The 12,277-nt window shown below is 48.1% G+C and overlaps 1 protein-coding gene across 13 annotated transcripts in view; it reads left to right on the forward strand.

Moving 5' to 3' along the window:
• The first annotated feature begins 4,931 nt into the window (after window positions 1-4,931).
• Window positions 4,932-12,277, forward strand: part of rimbp2b (RIMS binding protein 2b) — a 124,532-nt gene continuing 117,186 nt past the window's right edge. For 3 of the 13 annotated variants that reach the window (XM_088994576.1, XM_088994584.1, XM_088994580.1), the window contains exons 1-2: window positions 4,934-5,637; window positions 5,733-5,852. The gene's annotated coding sequence lies outside the window, so the exon portion shown is untranslated. Of the gene's footprint in view, window positions 5,638-5,732; window positions 5,853-9,402; window positions 9,532-10,518; window positions 10,638-12,277 lie in introns of those variants that run through there. The other 10 variants (XM_088994582.1, XM_088994590.1, XM_088994585.1 and 7 more) reach the window with 7 other exon arrangements.

Raw genomic sequence — 12,277 nt, forward strand, 5'->3', positions numbered from 1 at the left:
AATAGTTCTGAAGAGGAAAGCATACATGTTTGCAATCAATTAAAGAATTATATGTGCCATTTTGAGGCAACATTGGGGGAAAATCTCTCACCCAAAAAAAGAGGCACAAAATGGCGACCTCCAGTGGCCACCTCCGCTTCCACAGGCTGATAAATTCCTTATATGGAGCTTGGATGCCCTCTTCTGTCAGCTTTTGGGTGCAACACGGTTCTCAGACCAAACATGTACAGCAAAATCCATTGACGTTGATGGACTGCTACAATGTGTCTTTTTTCGGTCAGGAGGCGGTCCTTTCATGACATCACGTACGGACTCGTCATCCATGCTCATATGCACACCCAATGATAATTTAGTGTTCCATTAATCTGACATGCATGTTTTTGGAATATAAAACTATAGTACCCAGAAACACACGCAGACACTGGATAGCATGCAAGCTCCATAGGGAGCTCCGGAAGGCCAAACCCTGCACGTCTGCCCTATCAGACACGCTAACCAAACGATCACTGGGCCATCTGTGTAAAAATAAGTCATTAAAATAGCCTAACTGTGATGTTGAAAAGCCACAAAGGTGCTGCAAGAATTTCCAACGGACAAACACGACCAAACTAGTGATTTTTGTCACATCCTGATTTGGTGTCAGGTGCGCGACTCTCCCCTCCCTGCTCTCCGGGCTCGCTCACCTGATTCCAATCCCACTGATTGTGCCTTCTGGCTATAAAAGTCACCCAGTTCTGCTCGGATTTCGCCGGTGTCTTCCTTCATTTCATGACCCTGTCGCCCCACAGTACGCGGTTAGTCCCGCTCGGCAGTCGTGCCTCACTGTTATGTTGTGTTACCTTTTTGTTTTTTTCTGCGTGTCTCAGTAAAAACCCCTTTTGAACTATACTGTTTCCATCGAGTATCTTGGATCCAGCTCCCCCTTTTTTCGTCCTACGAGATCAGTTGCCACTCCTTGTGCATACGTGACATAATACACCGGCCACTATGGATTCCGCCGATGGAGACAAGTTCATGTCCGTCTTAGCCCATCAGGCGGAGCGTTCGAGCCAGCTGGCACAAGCTATCGGAGATCCGCAATATGGTGTCCTTGCTGGCTCAACGCCTAGAGGAGGTTGAGACACGCCTCGCTACCTTGACGGCCCCTTCCTCCCTCCTCGTGAGTAGTCGCGAGCTCCCCTTACTGCACCCCTCACGCTACGGAGGCGAGCCCGGGCGCTGTGCTCAATTTTTGATGCAGTGCTCGTTGGTTTTCGAGCAACAACCCTCCGCTTACGTTAACGACGAGGCCAGGGTTGCTTTCATGAACGGCCTGCTCACGGACCAGGCCGAGTCCTGGGTGTTGGACGTCCGTGAGTCCCAGCCCGAACTCTGTGAATCCTACCCGGACTTTGTGGCCGAGCTTCGCCAGGTGCTCCACAACTCGGTCACAGAGTGCGAGGCTGAGGGACTCCTCCTAGACTGCACACAAGGAACGCATTCGGCCGTTAAGCATTCCATCGCCTTCCGCATCCTGGCTGCCCGGAGTGGCTACAACGATCGGGCGCTGAGAGGAGTGTTCCGTCGCGGACTGAGCGCCGCTCTCAAGGACGAGTTGACCACCCGCGAGACAACCCTCAGCGAGATGATCGATGTGGTCATATGCCTGGACCATCGTCTCCGGGAGAGGAAGCAGGAGCAAGGCACCCAGCAGACATGCGAACCCGGAAGCAGGCCGCGGACGAATACACCCGGCGGCAACGAGCGGGCTCAGCGTCAGGAAGGGGGCCCCGAGCCGATGCAAATGGGAAGCGGGAGCGATCGCGCCAACCCCGGAGGACGCCTTACCCAAGGCCCTCCGCCGAAGACCCCCAGCACCTGTAAGTCCCCATCTAATCGGTGACTGCGGTACCCATCGGAATCGTCAAGAACGGCGCCTGTCACATGGTTGGAGTTGGACGGCGAATTGATTGGCCCGTCCAATTCTCAGGCGATACGGGCGTTGGTAGATTCGGGGGCGGACGGGTGCTTTATCGACCCCTTTATCGTCGTTGGGTTGCGGCATCGATGATTACGGTCCCCAAAGAAATTCTCGACCTGGACGGGCGACTATTAGCCCGGGTTACCCGAGTCACCGCACCTCTCAAACTCCGGCTGTCGGGCAACCACGTCGAGCATCGCGTTTTCTGCTCATGCCCTCCCGCAACATACCGCTTGTGCTGGGCCTCCCTTGGCTCAGCACCCATGACCCTTCCATCTCGTGGGAGGGCCCCAACATACATACCTACTGTTACGCTTACTGTCTGCGATCGGCTACAGCAGGGCGTGACCCCTCCCGTGGAGGCTCGACCAAGTAGATTTGCCTGGAGGGCGTGCCGCGATGTTACCATAATCTGCGGGAGGCATTCAGCAAAGATCACGCGCAATCCCCGCCACCCCACCGACCTTCGCGCCCCTCCAATTTGCCACCATAGCGTACCGCATACCATCTGATTCGCATCAGAGAGTGGGACGAGTGGAAGACGGCATTCAAAATGCCCTCGGGCCATTTCGAATACATGGTGATGCCGTTCGGAATTACCAACGCTCCTGCCATATTTTAAAGCCTTATCAATGATGCGCTCAGGGATTTCCTTAACGTTTTTTTCGTCTATCTGGACGACATCCTTATCTTCTCCAAATCCACAGAAGAACACCGGCAGCATGTCTGACGGGTCCTGGCGCGGCTCCTGCAAAACCGGCTCTACGTGAAGGCAGAGAAGTGCGAATTCCACGTCCGTTTTCAGTCTTTCCTAGGGTTCATCGTGGAGCAGGGGCAACTTCGGGCCGATCCCGCCAAGACCAAAGCAGTGGTAGAATGGCCAAGCCCCAAGACGCAAACAACTCCAGCAATTTTTGGGATTTGCCAACTTCTATCGCCGCTTCATCCGCGATTATAGTTAGAAGGCACTTCCCCTAACCAGTCTCTCTTCCACCAAGGTTTCCTTTAGGTGGGCACCTGACGCTGAGGGTGCGTTTAACCGCCTCTGACGCGACTTCACTAACCCCCCTGTATCACGCCACCCCGACCCGGATTATTCGTTCGCGGTAGAGATGGATGCGTCTGAGTCCGGGGTGGGGCCGGTATTATCCCAGCGCTCCCCGGCTGAGCAGAAGCTCCACCCGGGTGCCTTCTTCTCCCGCCGTCTCAGCCCTGCGGAAGCCAACTACGACGTGGGAAACCGGGAACGGCTGGCGGTCATCCTGGCTCTGCAGGAGTGGAGACACTGGCTCTAAGGGGCTAAACATCCCTTCACAGTGTTCACAGATCACAAGAACCTGGCGGCCATTCGGTCCGCCAAGAGACTGAATTCGTGCCAGACCCGGTGGGCACTGTTCCTGACCCGCTTCAATTTCACCCTCACTTACTGCCCCGGTTCGCAGAACACCAAACCGGACGCCCCGTCTCGCATTCACAAGCTGACAGAGAAGGAAGATATCATCACCAACATCCTGCCGACGCAATACATCCTGGGCGCCTTTAGGTGGGAGGTGGAGAAGAGGGTTCAGGAGGCCCAAGGTGGTAACCCGGTTCCCAAGGATTGCCCGATGGATCGCCTATTCGTCCACCCCCCCACGCTGTGCACTGAGGTGCTACACTGGGGACACGCCTCCAGGGTCGCCTGTCACCCTGGAGTCAACAGGACGATCCATCTCATAGTGCAGCGGTTCTGGTGGCCGGACTACAGGAAGGACGTCACAGACTATGTGAAGGCATGCCCTGCCTGCGCCTATGGGAAGTTCTCCCATCAACCCCCGGCAGCACTTCTCCAGCCACTACCAATCCCCTCCCGACCCTGGTCCCATATCTCCCTGGACTTCGTCACTGGCCTCCCCCCTTCCCGTGGCAAGACGGTCATCCTCACGGTGGTGGACTGCTTCTCCAAGTCAGCCCACTCCATCCCGTTAACCAAGTTGCCGTCCACCATCGAGCACCTGGTTAACCACCTCGTCCGTCTCCACGGTGTTCCCGCGGACATCGTGTCGGACCGGGGACCGCAGTTCGTGTCCAAGGTATGGAAACGTTTCTGTCGGTCCATAGGGGCGTCGGCGAGCTTGTTTTCTGGCTTCCACCCTCAGTCCAACGGCCAGACGGAGCGCAAGAACCAGGATCTGGACGCTCCTCTACAGTGCGTGTGCCTCCACCGTCCAGCGTCGTGGGCTCTCCACTTGCCGTGGGTGGAGTACGCACACAATACCCTGGTGTCCTCAGCCACAGGTCGGTCTCCTTTCATGTCTGCCTGTGGTTATCAGCCGCCGCTGTTCCCCACCCTGAAGGGCCAGGTGGAAGTCTTGTCTATTCAATACCACCTCAGACGGCCCCATCGGGTGTGGAAGGAGACCAGAGCCGCCCTGTCGCGCACGGCATCCCGGAACCAGCACATCGCGGATCGTTGTCGCCGCCAGTCACCGGTCTACCAGGTCGGGCAGGAGATGTGGCTGTCCACAGGGGATCTCCGGATGGCCGGGACATCGGCCAAATTGGGGCCGCGGTTTGCGGGCCCCTACCCCATCAAGGCCGTCCTCGGCCCCGTCTCGGTCAGGCTCCGGCTGCCACCCACGATGAAGGTCCACCCGGTCTTCCACGTGTCCCTCCTCAAGCCGGTGGAAACCAGCTCCCGAGCTCCAGCACCCGCCCCCCACCCTCCCCGGATGGTGGACGACGACCCCGTGTACACGTTGCGGGAGATATTGGACTCTCGGCGCATGGGCAGGGGCTTGCAATATGTGGTCGACTGGGAGGGCTACGGGCCGGAAGAACGCCAGTGGGTTCCCCGCTCCTGGATCCTAGACCCATCACTCACCCGAGCGTTCCATTTGGCTCATCCCTCCAAACCGGGTGGGCCCCCAGGTGGCGGCCGTTGAGGGGGGCACTGTCACATCCTGATTGGCGTCAGGTGCCCGCCCCTCCCCTCCGCTCTGTTTTCGCCGGTGTATTCCTTCATTTCATGACCCTGTCGCCCCACAGTACGCAGGTTGGTCCCGCTCGGCAGTCGTGCCTCACTGTTATGTTGTGTTACCTTTTTGTTTTTTCCTGCGTGTCTCAGTAAAAACCCTTTTTGAACTATACTGTCTCCATCGAGTGTTTTGGATCCAGCTCCCCCTTTTTTTCGTCCTATGAGATCTGTTGCCACTCCTTGTGCGGACGTGACAATTTTTAGCTAAGCACCTCAGCCCTATAATCACAGATTCAAAAATGACGCATGCTAGGATAAGAACACTGTCCCAACTGTGAAACAGAGATGATGTTCCTTTTGTCGTGGAGCTGCTTTGCTGAACCTGGCACATGGTGTCTGGAATCTGTGTGGGGTAGGTACAATGACATTTCAACATATTCTACACAGAAATTTGCTTCCTAATGTCAGAAAGAAAACACAACACACATACATGTATGTAGGCAGAACATTTAATTTTGCGATTGTTTTTAATGTACAGTATTTCTTTTGCCAGCTGTGTACTCTTCACTGTCTGTGTGCATTGACAATAATCCAACATCCCCCGATTATGTAACCCTGCTGGATACAGATATTTATAATCTGAAGTTATGACATCATCCAGCTACCCAGCGCATCTGACCATGACAGGCGTTTGGGGTGGCATGCAAACTGGCCTGCCATGGTAGGTTGTTACATGCAGTCAATCTACAACATGATTCCTACCGGGCTTACATTATATTTATCACCCTTTCCCTTTCATCCCTGGGGTCAATGGAGTGTGAGAAGACTTGCAAGCTGGAGAAAAGCCTGGAACACTGTCAGAGGGAGTGTGTTGTGAGCCCTGGACAAAGGTTACCTCCAGGAAAGAGGAGCAGTCAGATGAAAGGTACAGACAAGGTGAGTAGAGTCTCCTATTAAGCCTTAAGTGAGCGATCTTTTAATTCCCTCACATCTGGCCTGGACACAAGCTGCACTTGTTGATGCCTCTAGCTACAATCTGATCTCATGCTGCACTCCGTAGCTGTAACTAATTGAAACATACTATGGAAGTGTTTGTATCCACACTTCTCAAGTGTCATGATTTTTGTAATTGCTTGAGATAAAACAAAGTACTCTGATTACAGTTACTCCAAAAAACTATGAGGTCCAATAATAGATAAATCGCAGTATTTTGTAGATTTTTAAACCAATTTTAAAGTGGTGTGTATATAGCCTCAGCGTCTTGTTAGTGTCCATGCGCAGACAGTCTGTCATAGTCCTCTGGGGTTTGTTTGTGTATCAACATTTCAACGTGGCTGTCATTGAATCTGTCCTGTGCTCTTCCATCACCGTTTGGTTCGGGGCCGCCACAAAAATGGACAAAATCCGATTTCAATGCACAGTTAGGATAGCGGAAAAAAATCATTGGCACCGCCCTACCCACTCTCGAGGACTTGCACACTGTAAGAATCCAAACAAGGGCCCGGGAAATCGTACTGAACCCTCCAAACCCTGCCCACCACCTTTTCCAACTACTCCCCTCAGGCAGGCGCTACCGATCCATGTGCACCAAATCCAGCAGACATTTAAACATCTTTTCCCCACAAGCCATTACTTCTCTAAACAGTAACCCAAATAGAACTGTATAGTGCCTCCATTTTTCTCCATTTTTTGATGATATTAGTGCAGCGTGTTCTATCGGAGACAAATTCCTTGTGTGTTCCACATACTTGGCAATAAAGATGATTCTTATTCTTATTCTTATTCTTATTCTTATTCTTATTCTTATTCTTATTTTTATTCTTATTCTTATTCTTATTCTTATCTTAATCTTAATCTTAATCTTAATCTTAATCTTAATCTTAATCTGATTCTGATTCATGTGGCGGCAGTGTAAGTGCTATTTCTGCTGCTACTGCTGCACGGAAATGTTTAATACCGTGGTTCTTCCCGCTTTGACCTCTGATGAAAACGTTCCCATGGGTACTAAAAAACAGGGAGGCTTTTGATTGAAATGACTCCCCACTGTGGATATAAATAGGTGGAGGTTAGCCATTTTTAGCAACAGAATGGCACCATACAATTTGACTTGAATAAGTTGTGACGGGTGGGTTGCCCTTAGGAAGGATGTTTGATGTTTTTGTTGATAATAATCCCACAATATTTACTATCCTGCTTGACATTTACTGGGGAAGGAGTTCATCCCTGTTCTTTTCAACCTATTGGTTTAAAATTAGGGTGCTGTTTAATTGTATAAAATGTTTGCTCATTCACAGATAAATAGTCTATTATGACACACTTGAATATACCAAGGTCTGCTGGTGGAGAACAAACAAGGACGAGAATTGATTTATCTGTTGGAGAAATATGCACAATTTCTACAATAATAAGATCGTCTTAGTAGTAAGATTTTAGTCTGTTTCCTGACCATGGGGTTGAAGCCAAACATACACATGGTCTGAGCCAAACATACACATCCTCTCCATCATCTATCCTTGCATGTCTGCAAGTGTGCTATGCAACAAAGCATACACCTCTGGAAAAATAAAAACACCCCTCTTCTTCTTTTCCTTTCGGATTTTCCCTTCAAAGGGTCACCACAGCAAATCAGTGTCCGTCATCTTCAGAGGTTTGATTCGCACGTTTGTTTTGGCCAAGCTTTTACGTCGGATGCCCTTCCTGACACAACCCTCTGTATTTATCCGGGCTTGGGACTGGCACAATACCACACTGGCTTGTGTCTCCTTGTGGCTACAGAACAAGCAACTCTATGAACTTAATAAAAATGAAGATGCTCAGGAAAAGGCTCTCAAACACAAAATGGTCATCGGCACAGCAGCATTCAAGCAAGGCAAAACTATACTCACCCTTTGATGACAATGCTCTGATATTACAGTGAAATGGGCATCTCTTTCCCTACATTTCATCACAAACAGAACTTCATCGATGCTTTAAATGATATATGTAGATACATACAGTACATTAGCTAAAAGAATATAACTTGAGGAATTAATAGATCAAAGGGAGAACAATAATGATCAAAATTACATTTTCAAAACGAACTGTACAGTGTGTACTGTCAATGTACCCAACACATGGGGCGGGTCAAAAACAAACAAAAAAAAAAAAATCATTAAATGCTCAACAATTAGTGAAAAAACATGTACGTGTATTCGGAATGGTGTTATGCAGACTATAGTACAGCTCAGAGAAAGCCCACATTGGCACTAAACTGTAAACTGAACATTAGATATCTGAATAAAATTATGTCAACATTAATATAGTTCCCTTCCCTTCACCTCAGATCTGAAAAATGTTCACAAATAATCAAAACTCATATGCATATCTCCACTTTAATCTGTGAAAATATAAATGCGATCAGCCCAATATTTTGCATTTCCTTTTTGTTAACTCCCAAGGCAGAAGAGACTTTACATCAAGCTGTTGTGGCGCTATATGATATAAACTGGATTGCAAGGAGGGTGCCGCTAGAGTGGGAGGGAAAGCTCATGGTTGCTAAGCATTCACTCTAAGGAAAGCATATTTCTTTTGTGCCAACCGCCTTGCTTTCCCCACAACAAATGCAGTTATCTAGTCAGCCACAGAGGGCGGTCATGGTGCACTGCTCCATTCATTTGGCTGCACGGTGGGGGAAAAATGGATGCTCCAAACAATCCCTCCTAATTCTCTTCTGCACTTAATTTCCCAATCTTTTATTGGTTATTTGTAATTGTTTGTGATAATTAAATGGGTTGACCCACTGTTCATTATTAAATGATATTTTTATCAAACTGACCTTCTACGCATCATTGGTACACCCACCCTCTGTGGCATGAAAACCCCTGCAAGCAAAGACCCTGTACACACTTGGAATAACCTCTGGAGTGCTGCAACAAAACTGAATGAAAGACTGATGAAAGACTGATGTGGTAGAAGATCCCCAAACGACCTTGTCAATCCTATACATGGCTGCCTGTGAGTGTCTGTTTAAATAGAGGTTGAATAGAAGGCTAAATTGAAAAAAATGAATTTAAGACTGAGAAGGATCAAGTGTGATTCATGAAGATGAAAGGCATCTTCGTAATGGAATAATGTTCGGTGGTGCCTGGTACTGCACTGCCAATGCACCTCTGCATGCTTGAGTTTGTGTGACTAAATGCGTGTAAGAGATGGAGCAAGTGAGTGAAAGGGAGAGAGGGAAAGTGGGCGTGTTGATGTGCGCGCTCTGCTGCTGTGGTAGTGTGATGCTCAAAGACTGGATCTCTCTCTCTCTCTCTCTCTCTCTCTCTCTCTCTCTCTCTCTCTCTCTCTCTCTCTCTCTCTCTCTCTCTCTCTCTCTCTCTCTCTCTCTCTCTCTCTCTCTCTCTCTCTCTCTCTCTCTCTCTCTCTCTCTCTCTCTCTCTCTCTCTTCTCTCTGTCATTCTCTCTCTCTCTTTCCCAGTACACTGCCTGGCTGTGCTTCTTGCTGCTGTGCATTGCTGAACCATTTTATGCTACAGAGCTGCCGTAGACATCATTTTGTTGCTTGTGTCTCTGTCCTTGGATCCCCCTGGGAAGCACCTGCAGCTGTACTGGTCCTTTAAGTGCTGCTGCTAAGGTATGGCACCGTTTACCATCGGCTGTCAAGCTGTGTGTGTGTGTGTGCGTGTGTGTGCGTGTGTGTGCGTGTGTGTGCGTGTGCGTCTGCGTGTGCGTTTGTATGTTCGTGTTTGTATTTGTGTTTGTGATTTTTATACAATACATGGTTGCGTTTTGCTTGCTGTGCTGCAGAATCAGAGATTTGCTCCTGACATATAAAGATGTCTCACACTCCTCAAGATTAACATCATTGAAATGACTTGTCTGCTTTGCCAATTGGCTGTCCAACAGTACAATTTGCTTTGCTTTTCTATATTATCCAGGCTTGCTGAAATATACCAAGAGGACACTTGATTTCATTTGTATGCAGTATTAATTCATTTCATCTATTTGCATTCCTTTTTATTAAAATTATGATGCAGTGGGTATAAAATAATACTTGGCTGTATTTATGTCCATGGATTGTCTAATGTGATTGTGTGAGACCGACTTGCCTGCCAAGAGGCATTCTCTCTTAAGTCTAAAGAGAAGTTGCATTAATAAATTGAAGAGGAAAATACATTATAACTTACAAAATCAATGGTGCTGACTGAACAAACATGATTGAATCCAGACTTTTCAGAATCAGAATCAGAATCATCTTTATTGCCAAGTATGTAGAACACACAAGGAATTTGTTTCCGGTAGATTACTCGTCTTGTTTTTGGGTCACAAAAAGATGTTGTTGGGTATTATAATTTCACACTGTAGCTTGCTGAGAATCGTTGTAGAGATTGCGCTTCTGATTTTTTTAATCATTAGATTTGTGTCTAGTCAGCATTTGGCCACAACATATGAAACTGCAGATGGCAGCCACAAGAGAGAATTGAAGGAATCATTTTTTCTGTGCAATGCATAACGCTGCCTCGAGGATTTTTATCCATAAAACTGGAGTGTTTGTTTGTTTTCTGTGTGTGTTTATTAGAGGGCATTGAACCAAGTGCAGACAGACTGCTCTGTTTGACGTCTCGCCTCTCATCCATTTGGTTCATCATTTGATGATGGCTAGGTGTGCAACAATCTCAGCTGGTATGGAAAACCCAACGATTTATGCTTCAAGTTAAAGGCATTCCCCAACCAATAATGGTATGATTCTTTTGGAATGCAAAACAACAGTCGTTAATATGCCTTTTAGAAATGCCCCTGTCTGTCAGCAAGTTGCTGGATGGAAACCTCCTCAATAATATTCCATTCAGTTCAGTTTAAATGGTATAGGAGTCATGGCGGACTGTATTTTCACTGTCTGTTGGATGTAAATAATTGAGTCTCTCGACGTAGTATTGTATAAAAGGATAGAAGTCTACCCCCTATGTTTATGAATGCTCTTTTGACCTTCATCAGTTTATGAGACCTCATGAGTTTATACTCCGTAAAGGGGTCAGGGGCTCCTCTCCACTTTCAAACAATCTGTGTTCGTTGTGAATATGTCAATTTTTGTCCTCAAGAGTGCCCCTTCTCTCTGAGGTGTAGGTAGACTGCTTACTGTTGTCCCATCAGTATTGGGCCATGCGTCTATACATCGGTTGGTTGGTTTGCAAAATGAAGGCATTTATAGACAGTGGGGCCTTGGTTTACGAACACCCTGCCTTATGAATTTTTCGATTTACGAACGTCAAATTTATGAAAATTAAACCTTGGCATATGCACTACTTTTTGGGATACACATGGAGCGCCGCCCCACCATGGCTGGCGGAGTAATCTTCGGCGGAAGAACACCAAAGCACACGACCGAACAGCGCCCCAGCCGGCCTACCTTTCCACACCCACTTTCCCTTGAGTGCACACGTCGATCGTCTTCAAGGATTTTTTATGGCTACTTTTGCTGGGACTGAAAAAGACCCCACCATAGGCTCGTGTTCAGCCGAAGAAGACACAAAACAAAATTACAGTCAAGGAGAAGAAGGAGATCATTGAGAAACACGAACGAGGTGTGCATTTGTCTGATTTAACAGCCCAGTACCAATATGCTAAGTCCACCATTGCTACCATCCTTTGCAAGAAAAAAGCCATTAGAGGTGCGTGTGTTGCCAAAGGTGTTTCCGTGCTGTCAAGCAACGGTCTGGGGCAATAAAAAAGGTTGAAAAACGTTAATTTGGATTGACGAAAAGCAGCTAGCCGGCGACAGTGTGAATAAAGCAATTATATCTGAGAAAGCACAGCTAAACCTGGAAGTTCGCCGTTTATTGATACAAGGGATCATTCCTCGAAATGGTGAAAGAAGAAGGCTACGTTCCTCAGCAATTATTTAATGCAGATGAGACCGGCCTTTTTTGGAAAAAGATGCCTAACCGGACTTTCATAACACAGGAAGAGAAGTCTGAACCCCATTGCATCAAGCCATCAACGACCATCACAAAGGTAAATAAAATGACTTTATAATATTATATTATATTATTATTATATTATATTATGTCTGTGTAAGCTCTCAGTCGTACAGGAGTGGTCCATCGATGAGAAGGTTTCTTCAGCCGTCATCTACAAATTTGAAGGTTTCGGACGTTTCGCCTCCTATCCAAGAGGCTTTGTCAGCGAACTAAAGTCTGACTGGTCGTATCGGCCCTATTTATATATCCCTAATGTCCAGGCGAAACGGCGCCGGACACAGCTATGATAGGTCCCCACTCTCAGGTTGGGGGGAGCAGAGGACCACTCCCTGCGGCCCCACTGATTGTTCCTACATTCCTGACTAACGACTGGCCTATTTGCCCCACTCCCACCGGTATCAC

This window comes from Hippocampus bargibanti, linkage group LG04, assembly GCF_051943395.1.
Source record: "Hippocampus bargibanti isolate YZ-2025 linkage group LG04, ASM5194339v1, whole genome shotgun sequence".
NCBI lineage: Eukaryota > Metazoa > Chordata > Actinopteri > Syngnathiformes > Syngnathidae > Hippocampus > Hippocampus bargibanti.